The 10,994-nt window shown below is 43.6% G+C and overlaps 1 protein-coding gene across 10 annotated transcripts in view; it reads left to right on the top strand.

The window, feature by feature from the left end:
* Positions 1–883: 883 nt before the first annotated feature.
* pogzb (pogo transposable element derived with ZNF domain b) overlaps positions 884–10,994 on the top strand; it is a 112,374-nt gene continuing 102,263 nt past the window's right edge. For 4 of the 10 annotated variants that reach the window (XM_069940192.1, XM_069940191.1, XM_069940183.1 and 1 more), the window contains exon 1: positions 884–1,081. The gene's annotated coding sequence lies outside the window, so the exon portion shown is untranslated. Of the gene's footprint in view, positions 1,082–1,344; positions 1,369–1,667; positions 1,768–6,958; positions 7,028–10,994 lie in introns of those variants that run through there. The other 6 variants (XM_069940188.1, XM_069940187.1, XM_069940186.1 and 3 more) reach the window with 4 other exon arrangements.

Below are 10,994 nucleotides of genomic sequence, written 5' to 3'. Positions count from 1 at the left end.
TCTTTTGCTCTAAAAATGAATTAACCCTGTTAAATGACACAACCCAAGATCAGTGGGGGAATGAACCCTAGTTTACAAGACCAGTTCTCTAACGACTGAGCTTTCAGAGAAGCAAAGTTGTTTTAGAGACACGGAGTGTCCGTGGATTCCCCTCCAGCACTCCCACAGCTGCACAGACTCCTGCTCAAACCATCGGCAACCCGAGCTAAACCCCCCCCCCCCAACAGGATCAGGAAGCCTGCAGCACCCGAGGCCCTTACGGGACCCCTTCTAGCCCTCAGCGCCCTCTCAAATCAATTAGGGCAGCCAGCCTCAACCTTTTTTCTTTCCGGCTGGCTCCCCCCCACCCTGCCCCTCAAAAGTTTTCCGAGCTCACTTCCCTGCGAAGCAGTCGAGTTTAAGCTGGTTTCTTCTGTACTTTTACCGACAGCGTGAACGAAACCAACAGCGTGAACGAATACCGACATAATGCAAGGTTGAAAGAAAAAAAAGGAATGCTTTCACTTCAATATGCCAAATGGCTGGATTACAGGAGAGATGGGAAATGCAGACATTGTTCTGCGTACAAGTGGGTGTGTGGGGAGGCAATCTTCTCCAGGGCAAGGGCACCCACACAGATCAGATGGGCTGAATGGCCTCCAATCAGAGGGAATGTGGGAGGCAAATAGAAAATAAAGACATCCCCCCCACCTCAAGGGGGTTGGGGGGTGGAGAGGGTAGAACTAACATGGTGACACACAAGGCAGCTAGACCCCTGAGCTGACGGGAAGTGACGTCAGAGTACAAAAACGCGCGGAGGCGACCGGAAGCGGTGAGGCGGTTTACTTTCTGTTGTTTTGAAAGGGGGGAGGGGTGAGGGGGGCGTAACGCGCGGGGAGGGTCTTCTCGGGTTCCCCTCCGGCGGGAGAACGTTCCAGAAACGACGCCAGAGAGAGAGAAAAAAAAGTCTGAGGGGGGGGGAAATAGTCCGCGGAGGAGGAGAGGAGGAGGCTTTTCTCCGGGACTCGTCCGCCAAGCCGAGCGCGCGCGAACGTCCCCGCCTCAGCACAACTCCCGACGTCCTTGCAGAGGTGGGGATCAGGTAAAGGCGACAGAGTGGGGAGGGTCGGAGATGTGGGAAGCGGGGTAGAGGAAGGAGGGAGGGAGGGAGGGGAGGGGAATTGTTATTGTTTGCGGCGGGTGAAGGAGGGGAGGGGGGAGGGAGACGCCGCCGCCGGCGCCATCTTGGGGCCGCCGCCATCTTGGACCCGGCGGCTCGAGCCCGCTCGCGCCGCGGCGGTGAAGGGTTAACGGGCGACTCTTGATCGGGGTGGGGGGGGAGGGGGGAGGAGTGGGCGGACCGGGTCACGGAGGCTTGATTGGAAAGGGGTAATATTTTTATTGTTGTTCGCAGGCCTCTTCTTCTCACCTCCCGCCCCTTTCCCCGACCCAAACGTGCGCCCGGGCCGCCATTTTAACCCCGGGACTATTTCCCTCCAGAGGCTCATTCCCCCTTTCAACTCCCCTCCTCCTGTCCTCTGCAAACCTCTTTTTATTCCCTCTTCCCTCAATAAACATGGCTGACTGCGGGCACCTCCATTTACATTGACCTGCCAGCACTTTTTTGTTAATTTTCCTACTTTTATTTTAAGACAGGCGAAACTTTCAGGTAAAGGCATGCTATTTTTCCACATTCCCTTTGGAAACATCAACGTGCATGTGGTTATTATTGTTTCCTGAAACGTGGTGCACTTGGACGTGTATTGTTTCCAGTAGAATTCTGCAGTGGTGAGATTTGTTCTGATAAAACCCTGTGATTTGGGGTGAGAAAAATTGGGCAGGGTGGTGCTTTTTTGTGTGTGGGGGGGGGAGAGGGAGAGTTTTTTTCATGAGGAGAAGGGGAACGAGGTGGTCTGCTGGGACGGGTCGCCCTGCGAGCTGGCACGGGCACGTTCGCGGTCACCACCCCAGAAAACTTGCCCCTCATCAGAAAGGGGTGCGTCGCTGTCTGAAGCCCTTTGCCCCACCTCCCAGATTTTCTGATGGCGATGCTTCACGTGGGGTGGCTTTTGTAGATTTTTGTCCCAGAGAGGTGGAGCAGAGGCATCACGTCCTGATGGAGGGGGTCGAGCCCGAAGCGTTGGTTACATATCTTAAGAAGTACGCTGCTTGACCTGCTGAGTCTCTTCAGCATATGTTTTACTCGATGCCGAGGCAAGTCCATGGATAGGAATGGTTCGGCGGGGCGTCAGCTGAACGTTGGCAAGTGGGTTAGTTCAGGTTGGCATTTTGGCCAGTGTAGGTCTGTGACTCTGACAATGTAATATTTGGTCGGTTAGCAGGTTTGTGAATTTGTGTTTTTCCAAAAAAAAAATGGTAGTAAGCTTTGCCACGTTCCATTCTGTGCTGTGTAAGTGGGAAGTTTGAAGCAGGATGTGAAAGTTGCAGAAAATGGCACTTGGCTAGTGATTCTGATGCTGTAGCAAGAAACCACTTTCAAAGTGTTTGGATGGGAGAAGATCATCGTGTGTCATAATGGTTTTGAAATCCCTGAATTTTCATACAGAAAAAAAAGTTGCTTTGAAATTTTTTTGATGGCCACCATTTTGAAAAACAAAATGGTGGTTTGTGGCATGTTGTTTTAGTTGGCATTTGTTATATTTTTAAAATAAATGTCGGTAACTGGCTTGTATACAACTTTTTAATTTGTTTATTGTTCAATCGGAGTTATATACTTTAAAAAAAAGAGTGGTTATAAACGTAATTCTTTTCATGGCTGGTGCTGAGTTTGATTGGTGCTTTGTAATAGCAGGTGCATTGAACTTTTGAACGCAATGCTTTGATGCTGAATATGGCAACCATGATACTTCCAGCAATGTTTAAGATTAGTTGGCATTCCTGTCAGGCAAGACTGCTGTGTGGTTCATCCTGTCCTCTTGGTCTGCACCTATCCTCTGTATGCTTTAACAAAAATTAGCCTGCTTTTGTCAGGAGATGCTGTTTTAGTTTTTTTTCCCTGACTTCTCTCCACCAGTATATTTGGGCAAGATTTGCTATTCTGGTCCTCTGGTTGACTTTGTGTTGTCAGCTTTAGGGCTTTATTCTATGTCAGACAAAAAATATTCTTTCTATTGTTAGGACTTAATTATTGTGATATTTGCCTGAGTTTTTGCTTTAAAGTTTTATTTAATTCCAAAATTGTTATTAAGCAGCTCTCCAAAATGAAGTGCAAAGTTGGCTCACAGAGAGATGAAAATAGTAATTGTAAGGTCAAGCTGAAAAAGATTTGAAAAAATCTCAATGTAGAATTGTTCTTTGCAATTATTATTTTTCCTTGAATGATAAAAGTACAATGGAAGAAACATTATTGTACAAGATTGGGATGTGTCAAATGATTATCTGTATTATTAAGCATGTGAAAATTTAATCCTCTAACACAAGTGATTTTGTTGCCATCATTCGGCCTTGTTATGGTGAAAACCCACATTAAAGCTGGCTCAAGTCTTTTTAAAAATAAAAGGTGATTTTACCTTTTATGGTGACATCCTATAATGTGGATCCCACGTTGCCTTTGTGGAGAGCAGAGTCAGGAGCCAGCTTCCAGAGCTGAGGGAGGCAGGGCAAGTGGTGCAGTAGCACTGCCTGCCACTGTGACATCAGACATGCACGCTGGGAAGTGAGAACGTCAAGTGTTTTTAATCTAATAATCTGCTGAATTTCTCCAGGATTGTGTATTTGCACTTTTTTTTAAAAAAAATCACGCTTGGGTTATGGGCTGATGGCGTCATCATCACATCATCAGCTCTCCGCTTTCAGTGGCATTCCTTTTATGGAGGAGGTGGAGCAATTACACTCCTCCTTTAAGTGTACCCTCCATAGGCGGATGGAAGCTGGAGCATATTCCAACAGTCTATCTGCCTTCGGACCTTTGTAAAGATGGAGAAAGCCTAATGACTGCCTGTTTCATGCACTTTCCAATTGTCATACATTACCACTCAGTGCAAGTGATTGTATATTGTGTACGTAAGTGTCTTGAAATGCGTTTCCACTGTCTAAAGTTGGTAAGAAAAAATATCTAGTGGCAATGAGGTAGATAATTTGGAGGGGCAGTGGTCAAATAGACCTATTTAATGGACTATTTTAAATTTAAATTTAGACATACAGCATGGCAACATGTCCTTCTAGCCCATGAGCCCATGCTGTCCCCATACATTTTGAAGGGTAGGAAGAGTATCTTTACTCTGGATATGACCCTTGGTTGCTGGCACTGTAACAGTGCTACACTAATTGTGCCACCCTAACTTTATTTCTGCATAAAATTGGCCCATTTTCATGATAGGCTGAATAACCAATAAGAAGTTATTTTATTGACCAGCGTTTAATTTTGTACAACAGCTGGTCCTGGATCTTATTATTTATGTGTACTTGCTTGGTTTGGTGTTTAATGTGGTGTCAAAAGATTTAGAGATATTCCCTCCCATCACCAAGTACCACTTTCAAACAGACAGATTGCAATTACTACTGCAAAATTGAACTTTTAAGCAAGGTTTGTATCGATGACAAGGCATGAACAGTGGTGAAGTTGGTCAGAATTTTGTTCTTGGTTGTTAGTTATTTCCAGGCTAAGATACCAGACTCATTTTTGCATATATTTTATAAAGTTTCTTGGCACATCAGGCACACAAATTGTGCATGTTATGGGGAATGAAACACTTCGGCATAAAAAAAATTCCTTGAATTCATTAAGCATGTCAGAGACTGCTGAATTCTCAATACAGAAAAGCACTGTTATCCGGCAAAAAAAATCTCAGAAAATAAGTATGTTTTTAAAAAAAAAAATATGGTTGAAAATTGGTGCGCCTTGCAGTTAGTGCGTTGTGTGATTGGCGAATTATCTCAAGCAACCAGAAAATTCTCTTAACTGGGATCTACCAATCCCCATAGGTGCTAGATACCAGGGGTTTTACTGCCTATTACATGAATGCTGTACTCTCTTTAGTGATCTAAATTTTCATGTTACAATTGGGAGTGACTGGGTGCCATTTTAATAATAATGTAGAATTAAATGACCACATGAGCTGTGATCCGGCCTTGTGGATTCAAAACTGTCACATGCCTGCAGAGAACTTGCTTGTAAGATTGGGGACATGAATAGCAATTGCCACGTTGTCTGGATCTGGTGACTTCAACGAAAAGATGATGTGCAGTTTAATTGGTGTCAAAGCTAAAAGCTGGGATTTGTTAGTGGGTGAGATGAATAATTATGATACTGTTATTTCAGATGTTAAAACTTCTAGTTTTGAAGTTGTTTGCTTCGTTCTTCATGATGCTGGCATAACCCAGCTCCTCTTTGCACAAGTACGTCAGGATGTAAATTTTTGGAAAAAAGACTAATATATGCCAGCACTATTTTAAATTAATAGTTAAGTGCTTGTAGCACACTTCGTCTTTATTTTACAATAAAAGTTTTGTTTGAAGGTTGCATACACTCTGCACAGCCAGCCAGAGTACAAGTCATTGGATAATTCACTCGTAATTAACTCTGGCAATTAACTATTGTTTAAAAACTAATATAATAATATCCTGGTATCTGGAATTCAAGCAACCTGCAAAATACTAGAGGAAAATGAAATTAAAAGTTAAAATAAACAAAATAATAGATAAAAATATTCAAGTTTAAATTTGTAAAAATAATATACTCTGAAACAACACATAAACCTTTGGTGAAAAAGATTCAATAAGTGGAGGCAGGGCCTTGGTTCAACTTCGCTCGTAGAAGCTGTTTGAATAAAATTGTGTGAAACAGCGATGGCGTCACCCAGGATGAAGAACTAGTTAATGCTGCTTGTTGTTGGGGTGACTCTTTATCCCTGCTTAGTTAGAGTCACTCTGGTGAGATGCTATATCTGTAAACTTGGAAGAGGAGGGGTTAATTATCTATGATGTTATTGTTTGTCTTTTGGGTGGCTCCGTGGAGGGGAGGAACCTGCAGATGTAGCGATGGTTAAATGTTTTCAGAGAATGTGACTGAAAATAAAGTAAAATTCTTTAAGGCTTATGTATTCATGCAAGTGAAGTTTGTTCAGTGTAGGTACAGTATACAGGTGCTCCCCTACTTGCGATGATCTGACTTATGATTTTTCGGTTACGATGGTACGAATCCGTACTTTCAATTTTGAATTCTGTTCTCTTTCCACACTTGCGATATGTAGTATGCTACTCTCGCAATGCTGGGTGATAGACCCAATACTGACTCAACCACACTTGCAGACTCTAGCCATCACGTGAATAAGTGGACTGTAAACAACTCCTCATGTCTACTAAACGCCCATGTGTGTACTTACCATCCAGCAATTAATTTTAATTTAATGCTTCAAACATTCTTTTCATGCCCTGTGTGCTTTCAGCTGTGTATGTTGATGGTTTTTTCAGTGATTCAAAATTATTTTAAAAAACGGTAGGTGTGGATTTGCACTTTTTCAACACAATCCCATCGTAAGTTGAGGAGCCCTTGGAGCATTTTTGTCTTTTCAACTGTTTATTCTTAATGCAGGTCCATTAGTTAGCATCGTAAGAATAAGTCTCAAGCCACCAGAAAATACACGCATCCAGCATCTACCAATCTCCATAGATGCTGGATACCAGGGGTTTACTGTAGTTTTGGTGCACTTTCACCATCAGCATCTTACCTGAGGATCACCATGCTTTTCTTGGGTGAAGTGGTTGTAATGTAAGGACTCAGAACAAATGATCTGGTAAATTGAGAAATGCAGTGCCATCAATTTCATAAACACTGATCCCTCGAACTGTTGTTGTAGCATTGTGGTTAAAAAGAAACACTTGAAATGCAAGTAAAATCTTACGCACTTTGAAGAAGCTTGAATTATTGTCCAAGATCTCGGTAGAATGTGTGGGAATAAGTGAATTGCTTGATTGTTTTTTGGAATATAGCTAATCCATTTAATGGTTTCTGAGATTTATTTAGAGCTAACAGTGATACGGAAGAACTGCTTTGATGTCACCCGTATAGTATGCTGGATGTGAAAAGGTAAATTTATTACATTTACCATTGCGCTGGGCAGTGTTTGCTGATTGTGAATCTTTGCCTTATGGTAGATTAAATTTTGTGTACTATCACATTTTCTTTTTTGTTACCTGACAATAAAATAATCTTGAATCTTGAACCATAGAACATAACAGCATAGAAATCAGATCCTTCTAGCTGTGCTGAACTATTAATCTGACTAGTCCCATTGACCTGCACCTGGTCCATAACCCTCCATACCCCTCCCAACAATGAACCTGTCCAAATTCTTCTTAAATGTTAAAATTGAGCCTGAATTCACCACTTCAACTGGCAGCTCGTTCCACACTCCCACAACTCTCTGGGTGAAGTACCCTGAATATTCCTCCTAAACTTCTCCCCTTTCATCCTTAACCTGTCTCCTCTGGTTTGTATCTCACCTAACCCAATGTCTCAATTTGGGATGCGTTTTTTCTCTCTCGCACTAATCAATCAATTAACTGCCTTATTCCTCCTGTTGTCTTTGAGGACATAATTACAGTAAAATCCCATTATCCGGCAACCTCGGGGATCACGGATGTTGGATATGTGAATTTTCCAGCTGTCTGAAACTCTTAAAATGCCTAACCAATACATCTGCATTAAAAATACATGGTTTAAAAGACAAATGACAATGTAAAATGGAAAGGAATTTAAAAAAAAATTCTGTATTACAGCCTTTAATTATGTAAAGTTCACTTTGATCAGGTAATTCCCTTAAGTTACAAAATTTAAATTTGAATCCTGGTCACTGGTGCTGGAAACAATGTTGCTACACTAACTGTATTGCTGTCATAATGTCACAACCCAATTCACCTCCACGCAAGTGTCCCGGTCAGGACTTGACTCATTCTGACTCACCTCTATGCAAGTATCCTGGTCAGGCCCTTGGTGCACTTTCCTTGTGGTGACAACCGAACTCACCTGGTCCTGGTTAGGCTGTTGGTGCATCCCGACACACCTCCACATGTGTCCTTGTCAGGTCCTCGATGCAGTATGACTCACCTCCACGTACGTCTGCACACCTTCCTTTATATTCGAACTCCATTCATGAATGTTCCCCTAAGTTTGCAGATAAAGCCTTAATAAGGTAAAAGCTCTTACCAGGCAGGAATAGGGTGACATTTTGGGGGTGTCTCCCCAGTGGTGAGTAGCCCCAGACAGCTCTTCATCTGGTGCGCCACCATTTTATTCAAACAACTTTATTGAAACATTTTCTTTCCAAATGGCTGCTGTGGACAGGGCATGACCAGAGTGTTCCGGTGGTTAATTATTTGCTCCCATCTTCACAGAGGGGTTGTGTGTTGTCTTGGAAAACATTTACAATTTAAAACTTTTATTTATTCTTATCTATCTTGAAATTTATTTCTGCTTTTTTTTTCTTGCTGGTGGTTTGTTTCTGGTTGATTGAATGCAAGATAATGGGTATTTTAGTGCATATACTGCAAGTATCTCGGCATAAAATCGTGCTGCAATTTCCAGTCACCCTGGTGGACTTTGATTGCAAAACATTTTCAGTAAGCTGTTATATACTGTTTGACTCTTGATTATCAAGACATGAGGTTGAAGATGGCAGTGCTTGCTTTCGGCAGTGGCCTTGAGGGGTGGCTGATTCCAGGAAAGAAGAGGTCTTGTGCAGGGCACCAGAAAACAGGGAGGCCATGTCCCTGTTTGAGAAAGAGAAGCAGGGGAGTCAACCCAATGGGACGGTGGTGGACCAGTGAGGGGCTCTGCGGCTGAAGAACTTACTGGTGATGAGCTGACAGTGACGTGGACTGCTGGAGACTGGCTGAAGGGATACTAGGTTTTGGAACCAGGACATGAGAGAGTGCTGAGGGCTTCCTGATCATATCAGAAGTTCTCATCTGGAGCCCAGGTTGCCAATGGTTTGGACTGGAGTCTGTGGCTGCAGAGGCTGCGGGAGTGCTGGAGGGAAATTCATGGACCCCCCAGTGACTGAAAGGACTCTTTTGCTTCAATTTCTTTGAAAGGGATGCCAGGGAATTTCTGCTGATGGTAAAACTTTGCCTGAATGCAAATTCGTGTAATATTACATCTGTTTTATTGCATGATAATAAAAAAACCTTTAATCTTGGTCTAGGAAAAATCAGCTGTTACCTCAAAATTGCATCGTGACCACAATAGCAAGACATGGGTGCTGTGCGGTGTCCTCGAGCAGACATGGTTTTCATTCGACAAAACCAGCAAGTTTGTTTAATTATTTCCATGGCAGCTTATTTGCTGTTGTCACACAGTGATACCTGGAAACTTAATGCTTGGCAGCACCCCTGTGACCTAATCTTTAATTAGAATCAAAGCAATTTAAAAAGCAAATGCAGGCACGATCTCTTCACTTTGGCTGCATTTTAATAGACTTAAGTGCCGTTGGAATCGTCTGCATGCGTGGAATACAGAGGATTGGAATGCCTTAAATTTATCCTTGGGTGGTCCCCTGGGATCAAAAATAAAATATCCACGTAATTTTCGTGGTTTCTGAGATTATTGGGTCAATGATGGACTGGCAACCTCCCACCGACAGGGTGGGAGGGTAATTCTTTCTACTGATTTATTCTGGGGTTCTTTATACTACTGATATATGGAACAGAAATTCTCCATGTTCATCTGCTTTTGAGAGGGCAAAGCCCAGGGATTCCCAGGCAACTCTAGGGTGTTGCACTTCCTTGAGGTCACGTTGAGAATGAGTTTGACTATTTTTCTCTGTTCACATGCTCTGACAGTTCAGGTTAGTGGCTGCTCTTATGTGTGCAAACAATATGGCTTGTCAGTGGAGCAGCAGAGATCCAAATTACTTCAAGTATGGGGAATTTTGGCATGGGAGAGAGCACAGTCTGATTCGCCTCTTGTGTCAATGGATTTGGAGAGTTTTTCAGGGAATTGTTATGCTCATCATAGATGGCTTCAATCAGAAAAGGACCATCTTCACTCACAATTGCTGTCACTTTTTGTCTTGTGTATTTATTATGTATTTTAGTTTTTTTGCAGTTTAGTTGAAGCAAGAAAGAATTTTGGTCCATGTCGACATTGGAGTGTATACGATAATAAACTTCTTTGGCCTGGCTTCGCGGACGAAGATTTATGGAGGGGTATGTCCACGTCTGCTGCAGGCTCGTTGGTGACTGACAAGTCCGATGTGGGACAGGCAGGCACGGTTGCAAGGGAAAATAGGTGGGTTGGGTGTTGGGTTTTTCCTCCTCTGTCTTTTGTCAGTGAGGTGGGCTCTGTGGTCTTCTTCAAAGGAGGTTGCTGCCCGCCGAACTGTGAGGCGCCGAGATGCACGATTGGAGGCGATATCAGCCCACTGGCGGTGGTCAATGTGGCAGTCACCAAGAGATTTCTTTAAGCAGTCCTTGTACCTCTTCTTTGGTGCACCACTGTCTCGGTGGCCAGTGGAGAGCTCGCCATATAACACGATGTTGGGAAGGCGATGGTCCTCCATTCTGGAGACGTGACCCAGGCAGCGCAGTTGGGTCTTCAGCAGCTTGGATTCGATGCTTGCGGACTCTGCCAGCTCGAGTACTTCGATGTTGGTGATGAAGTCACTCCAATGAATGTTGAGGATGGAGGCGAGACAGTGTTGATGGAAACGTTCTTGGAGCCGTAGGTGATGCCGGTAGAGGACCCATGATTTGGAGCCGAACAGGAGCGTGGGTATGACAACAGCTCTGTACACGCTGATCTTTGTGTGTTTCTTCAGGTGGTTGTTTTTCCAGACTCTTTATGTAGTCTTCCAAAGGCACTATTTGCCTTGGCAAGTTTGTTGTCTATCTCGTTGTCGATCCTTGCATCAGATGAAATGGTGCAGCCGAGGTAGGTAAACTGGTTGACCGTTTTGAGTTCTGTGTGCCCGATGGAGATGTGGGGGGGCTGATAGTTATGGTGGGGAGCTGGCTGATGGAGGACCTCAGTTTTCTTCAGGCTGACTTCCAGGCCA

Source organism: Narcine bancroftii, chromosome 5, assembly GCF_036971445.1.
Source record: "Narcine bancroftii isolate sNarBan1 chromosome 5, sNarBan1.hap1, whole genome shotgun sequence".
NCBI classification, from domain to species: Eukaryota; Metazoa; Chordata; class Chondrichthyes; order Torpediniformes; family Narcinidae; genus Narcine; species Narcine bancroftii.
Note: the sequence above shows the minus strand (reverse complement) of the source record. Positions and strands in the feature narration are given on the sequence as shown.